General features: G+C 39.6%; 1 protein-coding gene across 1 annotated transcript in view; it reads left to right on the plus strand.

The window, feature by feature from the left end:
- The window catches only part of LOC111869650 (nephrin), a 641,862-nt gene that overhangs the window by 71,892 nt on the left and 547,983 nt on the right, over window positions 1-21,987 (plus strand). The window contains exon 2 of the mRNA XM_023861318.2: window positions 3,645-3,701. The gene's annotated coding sequence lies outside the window, so the exon portion shown is untranslated. The remainder of the gene's footprint in view (window positions 1-3,644; window positions 3,702-21,987) is intronic.

A 21,987-nucleotide genomic window follows, 5' to 3' on the forward strand; every position in this document is an offset into this window, starting at 1 on the left:
CAGGAACCAAACTTTTAAATATTATTCAGTTGGGCTTCTTCGTCTAAGAGTTTAAGTCCTAAATGTGCAAATAATTAATATTTCAGAATACTCCTTGGTAGTTATACGTTGATATGTTACTTTTTACATGTGCACATTATCAGTTTCTGGTCTGGAAGAAATATGTGCTTTAGAATCCAATGTTTGTTTTCTTCGCCGAAATTCATATTAGGCAGTCAAGAAATAACATTTTCAATGAAAAAAAAAATACTTCTTAAAACTTCTGGACCGCAAACTTACATAATTATAAAGTTTTAAGTTTTTAAAATTAAGTTAAATTTCTTATGCATATTTCAGTGGAATTCCATTAATCGGTTAACCAATAGGCCACCGGCGTTAGCACAAAATTATATTATTCAAAGTGTATACTTCAGTCGAGTTCACAATGCTTATCACAGTTAAGTATTTTAAACGAACTTCTAGCGTCACAGATCTTAAGAAATCCACAAAACACGAAAGTTCTTGTGAATAGTGCTCCTTGTGACTGATGAGAGGACTTAACGACTTCATAGAATAAGAGAACATATGTATTTTAATGAGTAACACTGCGCGGGGAGTGACAAGGCAGAGCGCCACACGTTTCCAGCCGCGGCGAACTGTCAACATACGTTAATTACTTACATTGCTATGGGAGCCAGTTGTCTGCCCTCTTCGGTAGCAAAATAGCATTTGGACCAGTGTACTCCTTCCGTAACAGTTGTTTTGAAATCGTATGTCACCTTTAAAACACTTTCGTTTCAGATGATTCTGACGGTGTTATATAACCTCGAGATCACTGAGTTTTTGGAAGTCGTCCGTAGTAGGGAATTCTGAAGGACACATCGTTCCGGAAACTGGATCTGTTTCCGTCCTTAGGTGAGGGTGTCACAAGGGAAGGACACAACACAGGACACAATATACACGAGAATATAGGAAGAGTACTCCCATGGGAGAGGATTGACGTAACTCGCGAATTTTTAGTGCGACGTATAGATGATAAATCTTGAAAAGTTTTAATATATAAACTTTATTATTATACATGACATATATACATTTTAATCATTTTATAAAGGAGACATAATGGCATACAGTGCAATGGTTTGACGTAAATAAAGCCACACCTGAAGATGACACATTAATGCCGAAACATGTAGTGAAGAGAAAGGTGAAATTTTGTACACTGTAAGACGGTTAGTACAAATACACATCATGAACGTGTCGAAGGGGCCTACTGTGTTAGGTCCGCTAAAGAGAGCTAACCTCAGACATCGGTCCAGTGACTCTAAGGGACCCAACAGAATAGGTCCCTCCCAGCCTTTGGCCTGAGGACTGAAACAGATGCAGTTTCGGAAACATTGTGTTCTTCACAATACTGGACAATGTTCGAAGTCCAAGAAGTCATTAATCCCAAGTAGAGTTTGTAGGTCTATTTCGGTAAGTGGGAAACCTAACACACTGGAGCTGTGAAATCTGTGTGGGTAGAAGCACACTGCAAGAGCGTCAGTTTAAGTGCATGAATATCATGTTATCTCGACATAATCACCTCCGGACTTGGTATGAAAAGCACATGGCAAACCACATTTCCGTATCCGTTATCGGCACCGTGAGGCGTAACTTTCCTCCCCTGATGACTTCCGGTCATCGCCGTGACCAGTTACATACACCAGGTCGTACAGCATGAGACATGTTTCGAGCGACGAATTTGAGAATTGTGTATTCGTTCAAGAAAAAATACGGCTTACATAGGATCTATTTGATACTGGCCTGTTTTTATTTTCTTGATACAGAATCTCCTGCTAATCCTGTATTTCTAATTATATTATAGTGCTCGTTTTAATGGTATGATTACATAGAAGTATTGGAGATAAAAATATTTCATAAAGATAATATTACGTATTGTTGGGAAATGTATACTCGTACATTAATTTAAAGAAGAATGAATGCTTGTAAAATTTGTCCTAATAAGGGCGAACAAATTTATATAAATTTCTCTTCAAATTTTGGAGAATTTTCTTTAACATACACTTATACAGTTTAGGCTTAGTGTATACAGAAGAACATTAGAGCTATTAAATTAATTAAACAGGTCGCAATGTCAAATTTTGTTTAATATTTATCACACAGAATGGCGTTTTTATAATTCCAGTATGTCAGTGCAGTTTTGCAATTTTAAATATAACAATAATAACTTATCTTTGATCTGAGGTTCTCACATCGGTGGCTCTGAAGAGTCGTGTCCTTTTGGACATAAAGCCTCGTAGTTCATTGAAAGTGAACCTAGATTCCGGAAGAACATGTTGCCTCCATTCTCGCTGTCGAAGAATAAGCCAAGCAAGAAACCAACATGAAGCAGGCAACTATCTCTTTCTCATTTGACTTTCAGCAGACAACACAGCGTTATATCCCAAGAGGTAGAACCCTTCTCATCCCAGCTTCTTCTAGAACGTCTTACATTTCTGTGACCTATAGTTAGGCCTGTCTTGTTAAAATAAATAGTCTTAATATGTATCCCCCCCCCTTTATCCGTTTATTCTTGGATACCTTCTTCCGTGTTATATTTTCTTGTACGCTCTCTTTTACTGTAATTTGCGGCTGATACGCGCACCAATCATATACACTTGGCTTGCAAGGAAGTGAAGGGGGAGCGCAGCAAGGAAGTGTGGAAATTACAGTGTTGCCAAATGTAACATTCTGGAATCTTGATTTTCACTGGGTGAGAATTGTTCTGTTAAAAGTATTTACACGCAAATAATCAATTATGAATCGACAAAAGCGACACTGCGTGTGATAATTAGTTGCCCATCGCAGGTTGCAGCCACGGACTGCGGCTCGCAACAGTGAACGTTTGCCAACATACTACAACGCAGTTCGGCTGCGCTTCTGAACAGGCTCACTTCCTTCCGTTCATCAACAGACTTTCTTTGCGCTGATTCGTCACTCACTAAACGCAGAAGTCGATTCGGATGCAAATTCATATAAAAACACTATGATTCACTGACTCTTGAATTACACGTGGTTAAACTCGCTGTCATAATTTCTGTTCTATCACGTTTCAGGTCCAGGTTTGACACCAACATTATTAATACTAGGACTGTTATTGCTTTTCGCAAATTTAGCTGTTTTTTCTGTATTGTAGTCTATGCAGTTTGTTAACCAGATCGTCATCATACTGTACACTGCATATCAGCCCAAGTAATTGAAGTATGTTGCTTGTTTCGTGTTACTGTTATACTGCACCAATATTTCATACGGAAAACTAACCTTTCTCTGTTCTTTAATAACAGAAGGATAACTTCTTTGACCAATACAACTGGGAAATTAATGTTAACTTTATCAAATATACGTACATGAATTAAACTGAGAAACCGTCTGAAGGGTTACTCACGAAATCATTCTCAGGTTCAGCTAAACTATTATTGTTATTGTTTTTGTAACAGAACATGATTTTAAGCCATGATCAGTACCATACCTGACTCAATTTCGCTTGAGAAGAATTTTACCTTTCTGTGTACAATTATGTATCTAATTACAGAATATATGTCTATTATTTGTACATAACTCACATGTTCGTACTTCAATACTATCAGTCTTTCAGTGTCTGAAACACATTCATCTCTGATTTTCAGGTAATCATCCATCAGTATTCGCTTGTGAAGTTTGTCTTCCTGTCGCCAGAGGTGTTGGTAATGTATATATCACTTGAGTTCATTTGTACCCTCTTTCTTCATATGTACAATTATATGATCCGTGTTTTACGCATAGTTGAATAAATACAACATTACAAGAAACACTGATTTATTAGATATTACTTCCGCGTTTTCTTCTTCTTCGGTGGCATGGGAGACAAACGCGGTCGTAGGGCTCTCATTTGTCGGGTTTCGAAATCCTATTTGCAGACATTTAGTCACACCCTTTAGATAGGGGATCGGCTCGTCGCCAGGCCACTACCTACACAGGGAGAACATAGACGCACATCCATGAAGGAGTTGCATTCGAATCCACGGTCCAAGTGTTCAGCTTGTTATCTACAGCTCGCTATTAAAATAGAGTAGACCTTCGTATATACTGGTAAGAGTAATTCATTGTGAATATTAATTACGATTTGCGAAGTGAAAATGTTTAATAGTGAGGTTTCATCGCATATCACTTCGATCATTACTGTGGGGACAGTACGTTTGATTTTTCAATTTTGAATAAAACACATTACCAGGAATCTCTCAACGTTTGTTAATAATTCGAGGTTTGAGGTTTCCATGACGATGAATATTCATTTTGTGTTCCTCTGGCTCATGGCTTTCGCTTTTTGGGGTAAATGTTCGCTCTGTCAGTTTCGGAAATAACGGTATGGGGACGTCTTCAAATTTACTTAATTTTACCCTGAAGATTGAGAAATTATAATCTTCCGATACTTATAAAATTAACCAGAAAGAACGGAAAATGAGCAGTTGTAACATAAATAATAAAGAATTGAATTGATTTATTATTATCCTCACATATTAATGATAACTTCAGTTTTTTTATGAGATGATCATTTACTTGTTACTGTTATACAGACAGCCTTGTTTTGTATTTTTGTTAGTAAGCTTGTGTCGTTCTGCCTACTCGTGCTAACTTGTAATTAGCTTCTGGGCTGTTAAGTTGGCACGTAAATAAACTAGACATATTATTATTATTATTATTATTATTNTTATTGAACTCTTACGAACAGTAGGGTGAAGCATGCAATGCAGTGATGACTTGAGGGGTAGAATGAATGTTATCAATAATTATGCTTTTGTATTGGTACCACTAAAGTCATTTAAAACTCGATATCTTATTTATGAACAAAACTGATAATTAGATTGCTAACTGTGTGATACAGATATGCGGTCTACATGGCGATAATAGGTAAATTCCGATGTAATTATTAAATTACTTTTTAAATTGTTTTCAGAATTTTTATCCTTGGCACTACAGCCCCAGTGAGCATAGGCCTACCTCCATGAACTTCTCCGTTCACTTTGGTTTTTCTAGATCTTACACATTCGGTAGGACTCCTTGGGCGGGTGATCAGCTCGTCACAAGGCCTCTACCTGTACACAAACACAGAAAAACGCACGCACACAAACTAAACATCCATGCCCTGAGTGGGATTCGAACTCACGATCCCGGTTTCCAAGCGAGCGAAGACAGTACATGCCTTAGACAGCTCTGCTACCGTGACCGGCCTTTTCAAAATTATATTAAAAGATTTATATTATTTGTGTACTGTTCGATACTACTTCGATGCGATTCGGCTCGGTAAACACACTTCCACGTAGGCGCAGTGACGTCACGTTCCAACAGTACTAGCTATCACGTGACTTGTATTCTGTGTTGTCCGTACGGCGCCCATATAATAATGATCTGTATTGGCTGAAGTTGATGGCGAGCCCAAGAGGATTCAGCAGTTGAGAGAACAAGGAAGAATTGAGTGTCAAGTGTGAAGGCTGAGTTTAGATTAGGACAGAGGAATACAAAGTGATTGAAGACAAGAAAACTCCATAATGATTTGAAGTGCTAGTTTTTGTATTGAGATCCGTTGCCAGGAGACGACTAGTGAAGACTGGGAATCCCAGTGCGTGTGCAACGTCGAACTGGAAAGTGTGCAGAAACAGCGATAGCGCTGTATTAACTGTAATTGTTGTAACTGAGAGAGATTGAAACCGAAGTGCCAGTAAATCCAATCATCCGAACTAGAACACACAACTATTCGCCACGAGTACCACTCTACACATAAACAATATATACATAAATACCATGTAACCGTCCTAATATAAGGATGTAAATGAAATTAATTGGCGTGTATTTGTAATCAACTGCGTCGAAACAACTGTTTCTTTTTTAATTTTCGTAGTTATAGTTAACGATGTAGAGTTTCTTACGTGGTGTCTGCCTGACAGCAAAATCTGACCTACACATCGCTCCTGAAGGACCTAGAACCCGCGATCACAGTTTCAGACTAACACAACGCCTTATGCCGGGCAGAAACTTATGCATATCGTAGTCTGAAAGAAACACCAAACGGGCGTTGCCTAGTGTAAGCTATATTTGCATATAACTGCATCTTTGGTTTCGTAGTGCTTTACATTCGGGAGGGTCTACTGTGAAAGCCTGGGGCCCAGAACACGGCACCTCGCGTGTCCGTGCGTGTGACCCTATTTGCAAGGGAACACTGCATAAAAGTATAGTCAACAACACGTAAAAATGAATTCTGTCATACCTGGGGCGTCGTTATTGTATTACAGAAATAACGACGCACGCCTTTGTGATATACAGCATTGAGTTCTAAATGAACGCTTGGCTTAAATGCAGGCGTGCGTGTTTAGTTCAGCTGTAGCGCGGAGCGAAGACAGATGGCTGTAATGAAATAAGCCTAATTTATTAATTCTTCTTAAATTTGTAGATGAACCTAGGTGATAGGAATAAGAAATCAGATAATTGAACTGTTTATGTGTATAAGACCGCCTCTGTGGTCTAGTGGTCAGAGTTCCAGGCTACCGATCCAGAGTTCCGGGTTCGATTGCCGGCTCTACCAGATTTTCTGAGAAGTTGTGGGTCTGGAACGGGTTCCACTCAGCCTCGTGAGGATAATTGAGGAGCTATTTCAATGAAATAACAGCTCCGGTCTAGAAAACCGAAATTAACTGCCGTGGGGATTTGTTACACTGACCACGCGACACCCTCTACCGCTAAAGTTGGCACTAACTTCGCCGACAAGCTGTGGTAGCTCGGTCGGTATAGTTCGCTTGCGGGCTAAAACCACGGAGTAGTTTCTTTATGTGTATAAACACTTGCTGTAGATCGGTGCAAATATAATGAACAGTTAACCTGAAGGCTCAGTTACAAATGTAAGATGTTCCTTTTAAGAAGAAAGCAACTCAATCACATACTTCCAGTCCCCCAAGTCTCGGGTTCTTAATATCTTGTTCAGGTAATGCAGAGATTGACAAAACCGTGGGATACAATGTAGCTCATGTTAGCAGATGGTATCGTAGTCGAGTAAAATTTCTCTATAATTTGAAATTGCAAATATGTTACCTACCACTCGGCGCTACAGCCCTGGGTGAGCCTTGACCTCTACAACCAGTCTCCACAACCCAGCGTGCTGCCATAGGAATGGACCCACGCATGATGACCCGAGGCTGGTTGTTAGGTTTCTGAACAAAATTCTTTTTACAGGAATAGGTTGTTAGCCTCATGTCCAACCGTAAACCACAAACCTGGAAGACTAGGGTATCTCTCTTACTTTGGACTCTACCCTTTGACTTTTCAGGCATGGGTGACTCTACTGTTAGTTAAACTACCGCCGGCGTAGCTCTCCAGGTCACAGAGTCAAAGCCCCACCACCACGACAAGGTGGAGACACCTTGGGGGGTTATTTTTGTTGGTTATTTCACGATGCTCTCAGTGGCTTCTAATGGTAAATTATATATGACTGATGAATTGGAAGGTTTTAAAAGGAGGCAGTTGTGACGTAATCGAAGTACAATTTCGGATTTTCCTCGGAAGCACTGAGAAAGACCGTGAAAACTTCAGTCGCAATAGTCTGTCTCGGCCGAGATTCGAACCAAGCACCAGACAGTAGCGTTACCGCTGCGCCAGCCGTCCGGTAGCATTATTGTTGTTACTGTAAAGGTAAAGTTATCCCTGTGCTTAACTAATAAAGCTCTACGCCATGAAGGCGTAGGGTAGAGTGGATATATAGACCCACATTTTCTTCACCTCGGCACTAGCTGGAGGTAAGTAGTTAGTTTCACGTCCCGGCCGCTTTACCCCTGGGGAAAGATCCCCCTGTGCCCATTGAATAGGAGGTTGGGTGGACCCAAGAACCGGTCTGGACGACGTGGAGAAAAGAAAATTCTAGACTCTAAAGGGGACTCGAACTCCGACCCCGCTGTCGTCCAACCATAGCCAGTCGCTATACACACTGCACTATCGCGAACATTGTTGTTATTGTTGATATTATTATGGGATTAGTATTTATGTAATTATTATGAAATTGATAATAATGATAATAGAGAAGGAACTTATTTTGTTTTGTTTTTAAATTTATTTCTTTGATCAGCAATCAGAATATACATTCTATAAGCTAATGTTGTGGCTGTTTAGATGACTAGATGAGGAGTCGTCCAGCCGCGAATCCTCAGTAATTCAAATCAGGTCAATTGGCCAGTTTCGTTTGAGTCGTCTGTTGTCTTCTCTTGTCGATAGCGTCTTTAGGAGCGGGTTTTTATGAGTTATGATTTTGTTGTGATGTCTGTTGCTTTTTTGTTGGATGACGTCTTGTACGGGAGATATACCGAGATCGGTGTGAAGAGTTACGTTGGAGACATACCGTGGTGCGTCGACTGTCATTCGTAGGATCTTAGATTGGCTTCTTTGGATTATTGCTGTGTTGGATTTGCTGGCGCAACCCCATAGTTCCAGGCCGTACGTCCAAATAGATATGATTATAGTCTTATAGATCAGAACTTTATTTTCAACTGTTAGCTTTGTTCTTTTAGGGATCTTTTGGGTTCTTCAGTTTATACTCCAGCAGATGTTGGGATAGTATCTCGAATTTGGCCATAACCACTTCCTTCCCCTTATTCCCATTACATTATTCAGTAATTGCTCTACCATTCTCCTAGGCATAATCTGCGCTGTTAAAAGCATCGTTGAATAAACTATTAAAATGTAAACTAATTAATGTATGCTATTGCATAGCCTAGCACAGATTAGTGCTTAGTTGTACATATTGTAAACTGGTCATTTGGGATCACCAGTATTACACAACACAAAAGAGGTTCCGCCTGGTCAGCATAAACTTTGTATAGAACACAAGGATTTTGAGTATTCCTTCTGGGCGGACGAGAGGTGTCGCTGTCTCAGTCGGGGACACAGCTCTGGCACTGACCCTTTCGGTGAGGTGCTTGCAGTCAGCAGTTCGGTTGCCCTACAACAAAATAACGCCATTGATATTAATGTGGAAAATACTGAGCGTGGAAATTGTTATCTTGCCTCTATGTGTTTTATTGCGCTCTCGAGCGAAATATCTCTAATTCTTCCATCATAAATCTGATAAAATTGGTAGATATTCCGAGAATTGGTAAAATAATATTGCCACAGACATGTCCGTCTCACATACCAAATAGAACCTTTTTTTTCTATTATACTCTGTTTTTTTCAATAACGTGAAACAAAATTCGTCAGGAATTAATGAATGAAATTGGGTCACAGATTTCTGTTAATGTGTGGAATTTTTGCAGTATCCACAGCCCGATTTCGCAAAGCATCTGTTTTAAATCATGCCGTAATCCACGTTGAAATTACCATTTACACTTATTAGGCATTAGAAATACTCGTATACTAAGCCATAGTAAGTTTATTCTAATCACTCTGGAATGGTTTGCGTTTCCCCAGTGTCGAAGTTGTTACAATAATAACTGTAGTAGGCATATTGTTTTAACACAGTGTATTGTCTGTCTTAATAAAGATGTTTAATCCAGCAATCATCATAAAACTTTGGTCTTCCTTCGGATCTAATTTTAAAGTAATTACTTATCATTATATATGTATACATAAGGAGATAAAGTGACTGGAGTTTGGAGAAAACTACATAAGGAGGAACTTCATAACTTGTACTCTTCGCCAAGTATAATTAAAATGATCAAGTCACGGAGGATGAGATGGGCAAGGCATTTAGCACGAATAGGGGAGAAGAGGAATGCATATAGGATATTGGTTGGAAAACCAGAAGGAAAGAGACCAATGGGAATACGAAGTCGTAGGTGGGTGAACAATATTAAAATGGAACTTAGGGAGATGGGGAGCGGCCTCCGTAGTCTAGAGGTAACGTTCCCACCTCATGAATCGTAGTGCGGGTTCAAATACCCGGTGGAGGTCGTCGAATTTTTAAGGGCGGAAAAATTTAGGGAACAAGTCCTCCGGGAGGGACTTTAAGCCGTGGGTCCCGTGTCGTAGCTTTACGGCACGTAAAAGAACCTCATATCTCCAAAGGAGGTCACTGAGCCAAATTATGGACGTTTCCCGCCCAACAGCAGTCTCTAATACCTCTGGTAGATGGGGGAAGCATTATAGATACCTCTCAGCTAGTAGAGCCGGTCTCGCTGGCTGGGCGGGACTGATGGTAAGCACCAATCCCGGTAGGATATAGAGACTGTAGAATATCATAGAGGGAAGCACAATGGACCAATACAGGTCTCAGTGCATGGGGAAACCCACCCTCTCCAATAACTAACTAACTAGAGAGATGGGGAGGGATGGTATGGACTGGATCGATCTGGCTCAGGATAGGGACCAGTGAAACTAGGCTCTTGTGAACACAGTAATGAACATTCGGGTTCCATAAAATGCTGGGAAGTTCTTGAGTGGTTGCACAAGTGGCTGCTTCTCAAGAAGAGTTCAGCTCCATGATGTATACGTGTCTTCAGAAATATATATTGTTTTAAAGTTCTGCTGAAATGTGTAAGGAACAAAGGCAGAACAATTTAAGCGAATTTTCGCTTCTTTAACTGCCAACTATGACTTCTCACTTAAAAATTATACAAAATTAACTATGCAAATGTCCTAATATTTCTGGAGAATTTACTTGGTATATATTTAAATGGGCTAATCTAGAATGAGAGAAGCCATAGTTAAAATCCAGAATCCCTTTGCTTTGATAAGGATAAAGTTGTAACCGCATTAACTAGGTATCCGAAAGTTCTTCTTGTGATACACGATACGCTTGCCTGGAAATTTTATACAAGACTCAGAAATTATAAACATTGTCACAAGTATGATGGAGTGTACGGAGTTTGGAATGGTGACTCGTTTTATTGACACCTTACAAATCGTAACTACAAGTAATTGTGGTGCCATTTCTAATCTCCTAAATTTACAGATCACTAGAGCACACGTTAAACCTTCTCAATTTCCTTTTATTAGTCGTTTCCTGGTAACGTATTTTAGCAATGGAGATTCTTTAGCTTCTATGCTCACGTCGTTGCCCGCTGACTAATATTAATCACAACTGACTCATCTCAAAATCTGAATCAAATAACTTTACGACTAGCGATTTACCGCCAACCAGTTCGTCTTGGGGCCAAGCCCCTTCAGACTCATGACCACTGAACTGAATCCTTGCAGTAATAGTCCTTATGTAATATCCTCTCTAAGGAGAAGATGGGTTTGTCTCTTATGGCCTTCCGTCGAGTGTACGTATCGCACTTATAGCGTGTTATTGAAAATTCTTTCTTTTGCGCTAACTTGTCCATGGTTCCAGCTGTTCCATTTATAACTCTTTGGCACTGACCGCGTAGAAAAGAGCACTTATTGTTGCGTGCGTGTTTGTTACGGCCATCACCTAGCAGCAGACGCTCTTTACAGAGTCACCACTTAGCAGCTAGTCTACATCCTCCAATACTCGTATGAAGTAGCAGGAAGATATGGGAGTACACGTGTACCGGACACCATTCTCAAAGTACAGAGTCCATAGAAGCGGAAATAGCGTGCACCGAATTTTAAAACAGACCTAAGAATTCCCACTACCGGTTTGATACACTTTGGAGCATTTGAAATAATAGAAACATCGTAAACTTTTCCATAAATTCTTAATTACTTTCATAACGCTCTTGCAGTTTGGTGTTAAAGAAAGACATTGGAGGAGTGTAAATATGGCCGAAAAGCAACTCTGTTTGCTCCATTTTTGAACGTTATGTGCTGTGATATATATTTTCGAAAGGACTTTACAGAGAAAATTGATGATAAAGCGTAAGAAGGAGACAATTTATTTTTTTCGTTTATATTAGCAACCTGTGTTTATGGCACAGCTGGATAAATTATGATTAAAGAGACAGTCGTAACGTTTGAAAAATATAACGAAAATTTCTTCTTTATTCTCCATTCTTTGTCTGAGAGAAATCAATCTGCAATTTTTGTTGGAACTGCTTATTCATGTTGTAAGAAGGGAATTATGTTCCAAATGGCACACACTCGCAATTACTGAGTGTTTAGACTTTGTCCATCTTCCGCCGTTCTAAAGAATCCACCGTTTCGGAATCTGGGTCTGTTTCCTTTCTCAGATGAGGGGGGTGGGAAACATCTGCTGTGTTGGGTCCGTTAGAAAGAGCTAAGCTCAATCACTGGACTCTTTCTAACGGAACCAAAGCAGTAGGTATCTCCCATCCCTTCATCTGAGGACGGAAAGAGATCGATGTTTAGATCCTTTAGTCTTTTTTAGTATACTGAACAATGACCAAAGTACAAAAATCCAGTAATTTCTAGTGATATACATCATCGTCAGAACCCTTTAGAATCTATATGACACACTGTACTGCCAACATATATTCACAGTCATCTTGTACACATTTCTCAGCGTTAGTTACTGTGTCGAACAAAAAACAAAAACTCCGTGGCCTGTAGTCCGCAAGCGATCTATACCGACCGAGTGACCGCTGCTTGTCAGCGAAGTGAGTGCCAACTTTTGCCGATAGATGGTGTCACGTGATCAACGTAACGGTTCCCCACGGCCTTTAATCTCGGTTTTCTAGACCGGAGCCGCTATTTCCTTGAAATAACCCCTCAATTATCCTCACGAGGCTGAGTGGACCCCGTTCCAGACTCACTACTTTCAGAAAATCTGGTAGCGCCGGGAATCGAAACTGAGACCTCTGGATCTGTGGGCAGGAAATCTGACCACTAGACCACAGAGGCGGTCTGCTGTGTCGAACAAGAAGAAGAAAAACACAAACATGTAACAGCGCAGGGAGTTGGGACAGCTTTCCTAATTTAATTATAACTTGTAAGGAGATGCCATTTTCACTCTCAGTCTTAGCCGTTTAGTGTGCTTTATCGCAATAAATCTTAAACATATAGGGCCCTGAATTCGTGAGGAACTGTGTAGTTCATTCACCTCTTCATGCGTCTCGGCTGAATTTATTATTTTGCGACAGAAATATTAATTTCTTCTACGTCATCTGACAAGATGCGTATACCAGATTGTAACGGGGAAGTCTGCTTAATATTATCATATATTTTATATATCCTTCCTCGTTTTACACTGGGAAGAATTACCGAAAGGTGTTATCTGCCTGTGTTCGTATGTCTATCATCCTAAATTTTTTCTTAAAGAGCAGAAGGATTTTCGTGATGATATGATCATCACGCCACCAGAAGCTACATCACCTTTGTCATTTTTAATTTAACTGACATCAAAGCTACCAACACGACGGTCATGCGAATTTCTTATCTTCCTCTTAGTGCTTAATGGTTCCATTTACATTGTTCATTATTTTTCAAGTTATAAGTTTATTTCATTCCTTGACATATAAGGGCTGTATATAGAAGAATAAACTGAGTATAATCACAATAGAAGTTAGAAAAAATGATTTGTTTTTTTTCTGTCTCCAACCTTCAACGAAACGTGTTCTAAACGTTGCATTCTTCATTCATCTATTTAACAAAATGTGGATATATAACATTTAAGAACTTAGGCGCCGTTGTGTGGAAATAACACTAACGATGGTTAAATTTAATGAGATATGAAACTGTGTACTAATGGGACTTTGAGAAATATACCGCGATATCTTCGGAAACAAAGGGAAAACTTGCGAGAGTGCAGGACAGTTGTTAGAGAAGGAAATTATAGTGACAGCAATTTATTGCTCTTGTTGCTATTACGTGTATATATATATACGTAATAGCAACAATATATATATATATATATATATTCCTGTAGACAGTCTTCAGACACCTACTCAAGCTGGTTCATCGCCCGCGGGTTTCTTATACCCTTAAGATGGAGACAATACGTTCCTCCGAAACATCGGTTAATAAAATATCTACACGGTGCCACATTCCAGAAGACGCCATTCTTCATAGTCACCGCCGTGAAAACCTCAAATCTTACAAATACGTATAATTTTTCCCGCCGTATCTTAGCCGCAAGTGAAATATACAGTAACAACAGTAAGTGCTGACAATCATTTTTAACATAAACCTTTTCAATTCATTTCCATAATAGGTAGAACTTTTTATTTCATGCGGTATTGTTATTAAATTGTGCTTGTCCTGCATCTGCTGTGCAGAAGAATATCCTACATGTTTGTATTTGTTCTACGTCTCTGTGTTGTTTTCCTTCGTCTTTACGTTAGTTTTATTGTGCTAACTCTAATTGGCTCACTATATTTTGAGTTAGCACGAAAATAAATAATTGCATTTAATTAAATTATTATTATTGTTGTCTCTGTTATTATTATTATTTTTTTTTTTTTTGCTGTTATAACATTTCATACGATGAATACCTGTGGCGCTCTATGTTTTAATTTCCCCCAGAGCCTTGGCTAAGTGAGCAGTGACTGGTAGCCATCAGAAAGCATCTACATTTTGCCTTTCTTTAATAACAAAAATAAAATGAGAAAGTAGAGAGGTTTACAGATTTACAGTCACGTATTACATACATTTTTTAATTGACACAAGTGATGGTTACAATTTTAGGAAAGTTTATCTATCGATTTTTTTAATATTAATAAAAATATGTCCGCTTTACGTTATTACGAACAAGTCTGAATGTAGCCTATATAGATTTTCAAGGCTTCCTTATTCCAAGTTTTACTTTAGCTGTAAGCATTAATATATGATGAAACCATAACAGAATGTACCATACAAATAAGGATTCCAGTTGTCGCCTGTAGCATTCTATCAGCGGGCAGTGTTTGGCTTCGTCGGTCTCTGAGATGCTGTCGAAATTACCTGCAGCAAACAACATATTTAAATTCCTAGGAATGGTATCAGCAGACGCTCTTATATCTGTTTAATCACTATACTCAGGGATATAGCAAAGTACATGCTTTTCTTATGGGACGTACATGATAATTTCAGCCGTTCAGAAAATTATTAATTTTCACTAAGATTAAAACACGTTTCAGGATGCATAAAAGCATCCAATCCTAATAACCCCTTCAGAGATGTATAGTGGCTTCCTAGTGAGTGACATTCACGTATTGTCAGTCGGATTCTCCATCACCTGGCTGAGATGCTGACATGGACGATATTGGGGACCGGCTGTGAATCTGAGACTTTATTTTCTAAGCTGAAGTTTTACGAACTGTGTATTATCAGTTAATTTCGCGTAAATATTGGCTAATCAAAATGTGAATGCACATTCATCCATAATTTTTGTTTATAATTACTTAGATCATACGGAGAAAGAGGGGGCCACGCTGTAGCGTAGTTGGTTGAGGCACTATGCCACAAGCCGGAAAGTCGCGGTTTCGAGTCCCGATGAGGTGGATTTCTTCAGTTTATCTAATCCTTCCAGCCGCACTATGGCCCTGGGGCCGGCTCATCCTGTAACATAAATGAGTACCAGAAATCTTCCTGGGGGGTAAAGGGCGGCCGGCGCGTAAGACTGACAACCTTATCGCCATCTGTGAGCCGATTGTCTAGAAAATATGGGAGCCTCGACGTCTCACAATCCTGTGGGCCTTCACGGCATGTTACAGAGACAGCTTTACCTTTTTATATGGAGAAGAGTATGTGAAGATTTTGAACCCCCCCAGTTCGTATATAAATAAAGTTGAGCGTTTACTGACATTCGCATTTGGACAAAATTGTCAAAATTTGAAACTCGACGGAACTTTATAAGCTACAGCCATGTATTTATTTTATATCAGACATTGGAATTATTTCACGAGGCGAAATACGGGGACCTGAAAGTCGGAAAACTTCTGTGGAAGGAAGAGTGTCTCATCCGAAAGTCTATACACCCATATCACAGAGTTTCTCTATTTGCAATACTGTAAGCAATGTTCTACAAATAAAGTCACAGTAATATTGAGGTGAAAATTTGTTACGTTTTGTACAACGGGAAGGTACAAACCATTTGGGCCGCAAATGGGCTGGAATATACATACCTATTTCCCAGTAGAGTTTCCGTGCAAATTTGAGCTTTATTTTATTTCCTTTCTAAATCAATTCCAATATATCCCTGACAAAACTCTCTGCGGTTACGTAGGGAATACGAAATCGAGTTATGTAAAATTACCGCAATGAGATAAATTTCACGCTTATTAGTTCGAAACAAAATGTTGCACGAGCAATGATGTTAAACAATATAGATTTTCAGCGTGTTCGAATTTTGTCTCGTAAAGGAGTGAAAATTCGAAAGGAATTAGGCTTACGTGTTTTCACTAACAACGGCTCCTCCACCTCCATCAGTTCTCACGGATTTACCGACTCAGAATTAACTTCGGAAAATTTGACGTTAGAAATTTGATAGGACACCATATGTGGAGATTTGACTTATGTCAAGGCCTCCGTCCACACAGTAGACACAGCACAGAAAAGGAAGAATATGCATACATTTCGCAAGCGGCGTTCGAATCCGCAATCCCACGGAACAGTTATTCTTGCGAAATATTAGGATGTGAATAATAATTATACCATTTTTTCATGAAATGAATTCATACTTACTGCTGATTATATTGCTCGGGTTTCACGAATTAAAATTTAGTAATGTTATGAGTCATCTATATTGTATGCTCCCAATAGGACAAATCTATTCCGTTTTAAGGTATGTCTTGATTCTCAATAACGTACCTTACCTGAAGAAGGTCCTATGAAGTGAAAAAGAATATTGGAAATAATGGGAATATCCCCTGCTATGATTGAGTCTTAATAAAAAAGGTACAGGTATCCCTGTAACAGGGCGTGAAGGCCCATAGAATTGTGAGACGTCGAGGCTCCCACATTATCTAGAATAGTGGGCTCACAAATGGCGGTAAAATTGTCAGCCTTACGCGTCCGCCGCCCTTAACCCCCCAGTAAGATTTCTGGTGCTCATTTCTGTTAGAGGCTGAGTTGACCTCAGGACCATAGTGCGGCTGGAAGGATTAGGTCAATATAAAAATCCAGTAAGTTCATCGGATATCGAACCCGCCACCTTCCGGCTTGTAGCATATTGCCTCAAACAATTACGCTATAGCGTGCCCCTATTGAGTCGTAATAAAACCACTAAAAATCAGTGTTAGGTATTGGTACTTCAAAAGAAAAGAGAACTGTATCTTATGAATTGGATTCCGAAAAGACATTTCATTATGTGATGAATATATGAGAAGGATTTATAAGCAGAGAAACTAAAGTAAGAGATAGGAATGGATCGGTAAGTGAAACATGTCTTGATCAGTGGGATCCAAAGGACATCCTCTACGTTGCCTCTCAACTTTATCTTCCGAAACATTTCAGCGCATTTCTTGATATACCAAGACAGAAGGACGTACCGTTCACCCTCTGCTCCCTTGAGGCACTGTCAGAAGATAAGTCGCTTGTACTTGTAAGACCTTCCGCCATCACAGCATGAACTTCCGTTCTTGTTTCTCATGTGCCTACACTCCGAGGAAATGTCTGCAAATCCTTAGTCGCATTGCGATTAGTTAACAATAAAAGGACATAAGAAGAGAGAGCTCTTCTTGTCGGTCGTCCAGACACTTCCTGACGCTCTTCATCTTCTTTGTCGTTTTAGTCTTATCTGTAATTTTTGTTCTATTTTAAACATCGTGTATAAGGATTTTGTGGGACTAGTATAGAAATTTTACGATTTGCTGGCGACAGTCATGGAGTGAGTAGGAAGATGTGTAGCGACATAGAGGCGAGGCTGACGAATGGACGCATTGGGTTGCTGCCGGATTTGTTGACGGGATTGGGGAGGATTTTCTGCAGGAAACATGAGGAAAGCCCTGCAACAGAAAGAGAAGGGATACGAAGTGAAGTTACAGTGCGAGACCAGCCGTCTGACTTCGTGTCCAGGTGCCATTCTCACACCGTTCTTATGAAGACAAAGTGATGATGCCTTTATCATCCATTCCCCCCTTCTTTTTTGTTTGTTTGTTTGTTTTTTTTTTGCTCCAACTGAACTGCAGTGAAGGAAGAGATATGAACCTGGATTACTTGCCATATATGTTGTATCCTTTCTAACTTCGCACATATATTGTTGTCTGTCGTATTCATCACAATCTTATTAATTTTCACGAAATCGTCAGGGTTACCGCTGTCAATTCATCCTTATAGGATTTAAGGTACAATATTATTGACTGCAGAATGTTACGATTTATACTATTCTCTTTATATCAGTATTAAACTTAATGGTGTGTTTGACAGAACATCAGAATTACAAAATATTCTGAAAGGATTTCAGATTTTGTTTCCTCCTTGTCCTCATACCTTGTTGATGTTGCTTCTAATTCGAGGTACCTGATCTTATTCAAATCTTTGAATAAATACTCGTATGTATTAACACCGCTCTTTTCCTCTCGTCTTTGCTTGTATCGGCGCAGTCGGAATGGTGCTATCCCTGCTACACCTGTTTCTACCTTAGGACAGTGTATGATGGCTACTGGAAGTTGTTCTCACAGATCAAACTAAGGAAGATCGGTATAGGTACGGGAAACTAGCTGGGTCGGTTTGCATGAGTCTCAGGGTAGCGATGCCGAAGAAAGCGTTTTTCTGAGAGTTGAGCCAATTGACGTTTATTCACCTGCTAATTCACCACACTGTTAAATTAATGTATTCTTNGGGAAAGCCGGAAGGAAAGAGACCACTGGGAGGACCAAGGAGTAGATGGATGAACAATATTAAAATGGATCTTAGAGAGATAGGATGGGATGGATTGGATTTATCTGGCTCAGGATAGGGACCAGTGGAGGGCTCTTGTGAACACGGTAATGAACCTTCGGGTTCCACAAAATGCTGGGAAATTCTTGAGTAGCTGCACAGTTGTCAGCTTCTCAAGAAAGGCTCAGTTCCATGAGTGAGTGATTGAGTGAAATTACATAAACGTAACTGTTGTTTACGAAAATAAATCAGGCCTGATGGTTATCATGAACAATCATTTATTAAAATTATTTACATAAGGTATGCTTTCAACTTGTAAGTGAAATATGTCTCTCCGTCTTATCACTTTATGCCACATCAGATTTGTCTGAAAATGTGTTTAAATTTGATACAGAATGTATAAACTCGACGTTTGTTTATTCTCAGAACAAGCCGAGGCTGACGTTTTATTTCAGGACGTAAATAAATCTATAGTTTCAGTCTTCAAATGCATGCATTATCGAAACATATTTCAAATTAAAGACAAAGAAGTTCCCACCAGTGGATACCGTGGACAGTTTTACTGGGTCAGGCAGAAACTTCTACTTTCTCTCAACTGACTTGTCAAATCTGGCTTCCCTTTCGGCGGATAAGCTGACATAAAGACCGAAAACTGATTTTTATTACTTTAATATGTTATACAAGTCTAACATTGATATGGATACTGTGGCATGCCACCTAAAAGCCAGAATATCAGAGTCACATCGAGTGTCCATTATTAGGCAACGGCTCTGTATCCACGGTTCTGTATCATTGTCGGGCGACAATGAAAAAGGTTCACGCTACAACGCATACATAACAGACGTTACCACGCAAGTGAAAAAAACAGAACTAGTGAATTTCCCTCGGCAACGAATACACCAGCGACCGGTGCATAGAACACGTGAAATGAAATCCTTAAAGAAGGCGTCTTCTTGTCCGTCCGACTGTAGAATATAACAGACCTAACCAGAGAAGAACAGGTCAGAGGAGAATTGAGAACAGGCCAGAACAGAGAAGAACAGTGGAGACGAGAACAGAATCGAACGGAGTAGAGCTGAGGGCAGAAGAAACCAGCTCAGCTAAGAACCAGAAGACGACAGACTACCCAGGTGGCATTGCCAGGAAGACGTTATTTCTGAGTGATTTTAATTGTAATTGTATACAACTTATCCAGTAAACAGCTTCGTCTAATCCAGAACCCATTAATTTCTTGTCACGTTCCCAGGAGACGTGACAATATGTATAATTTCAATTCGGCATGCGCCACTAACTCATCGGCATATATTTTGCAGCCAAGTAACCAACTCAGCTAGCCGCTTACCAGACACACAGTCCCGTTTGCGTTTTACGATATAATATATACGAGGCTCTGTTCAGCCTGAACGAAAAATGTATAATATCTATCGCATAAGCCACAGTATCAGAGAGAGTGAAGTGATTTTGGCTAAAAGAATTGACTGATTCTTCAGGACTGTTTTTCTGCCTTCACTGCTACGCCCAGCACGGCTGTTGTATCCTATCATTCATATTGTAAGAGAAATTTGTCTCAGGGGTAATGGAAACGGATTATGAAGCTGACCGCTTTCGTTTGGTAGACATACAATGAACCTCAGAGTTCCTTAAGCTCTGCCTCTCATGCATTCTGCAGTGATGCTTGGAAACAGGGAAAACTTTGTCTTCGCTTTAAACTTAGGCTCTTTCCTAAAGCCGAAACAGCCTTACAAAGACGAACATCAGGCTTATGCGTTGCTATATTACGTATTCAGTGAATATCATTAAAATCTGAACCACCGTTGACTGGAACTTCAGATGCATAGTTCCGAATTACAAAATTAATTTTTATGCTTTCTACGACAATTAAATGACGAATATTTGAAGTTATGTTTGTCTTCGAACTGTTTTCAGTTTTCCGGTTAAGATATTTTGAACGTGTCGATACATTTTGAACAGAGATGCCTCAGTAATTTGGTCAGCGCTCATCTTTATGTAAATGATCTTTTGTTCGATTGTTACTATAGTACACCCAGATATATTGTCTCTTTCATTCCTTGTGCTCCCAGAATTTGTAAACGTTTACAATTAGCCAACAATTTCTTGCGTGAGTTATAGTCTTTTTTTCCCCTTGGCACTACAGCCCCAGTGGGCCTAGGCCTACCTCCTTGAACTTCTCCGTTCACTTCGGTTTTTCTAGATCTTACACATTCGGTAGGACTCCTTGGGCGGGCGATCAGGTCGGCGCAAGGCCTCTACCTGTACACAGACACAGAAAAACGCACACACACAAACTAAATATCCATGCCCTGAGTGGGATTCGAACCCACGATCCCGGTTTCCAAGCGAGCGAAGACAGTACAAGCCTTAGACCGCTCGGCTACCGTGACCGGCAGTGTATAAGAATAATATATAAGAATTCAGTTCGTACCTCACAGGAAACAGGTCCGAACCCACCATCCCGGTTTCCAAGCGAGCGAAGACAGTACATGCCTTATAGTCTTATAGCATCATATTTTGGTAAGCGTTTTCTTGACACATATGCTGAAGTCTAAAATTAATCGAATCGTTCAGTAAATACGAGTAGCTCAGCATCCTAACGGTTCAGTGTCTCTGTGGCCTGGCAGAAGACTTCACTCACGTGTCCCCGTTTTCTGCACATGTCAGGTTAGGATTCACAAGCGAAATAAAGACTGTTCTTGCTGATGCTTTTAAAAAGGGAACAAGAAGAGTAGCTTAAGGCTCAGACGAGACGTTTCAGACCTTAGAAGGATTGGAAGAGAGAAAAAGTGCAAATAAAGTTCGACGTGGAATTTAAAACGTGAAGCCAGTAACACTTGTCAACGTCTTTCAGCACCGCTTCTTTGTCTGAGATATTTTATTTTGTTTGAAATACGGACGGACAGACATATGATCCTCGTTTCTCTCTCTGTCTTACTCTACCCACACATTTGTATGTATCACTGTCTCTTTCCTCGCACATATCAATGTGTTTACTCTTACATGACGAGACAAATATAAAGTAGGATTTCAAGCGAACCATATATAAACAATCAGCGCTATATTATTGAAACTTCAATACAACATCAAAAGACCCATTCACTATATTCCATTTTTGTAAGTGTTTTACGAAAGCTTAGAATATGTAGGCGTATGTATTATACATTCATTTTTGTGTTATAATTTTTGGCTTCGTAATGCTCTCACCTTTGTTGTCAGCTTTGTATAAAGAATTAAATGAAATGAAATTATTAATACAAATATATAAGACTAATTATGTTGAATACAAAAAACAAACAAACTCCGTGGCTTTAGTCCGCAAGCGAATTATACCGACCGAGCGAC

This window comes from Cryptotermes secundus, unplaced genomic scaffold, assembly GCF_002891405.2.
Source record: "Cryptotermes secundus unplaced genomic scaffold, Csec_1.0 scaffold769, whole genome shotgun sequence".
Taxonomy (NCBI): Eukaryota; Metazoa; Arthropoda; class Insecta; order Blattodea; family Kalotermitidae; genus Cryptotermes; species Cryptotermes secundus.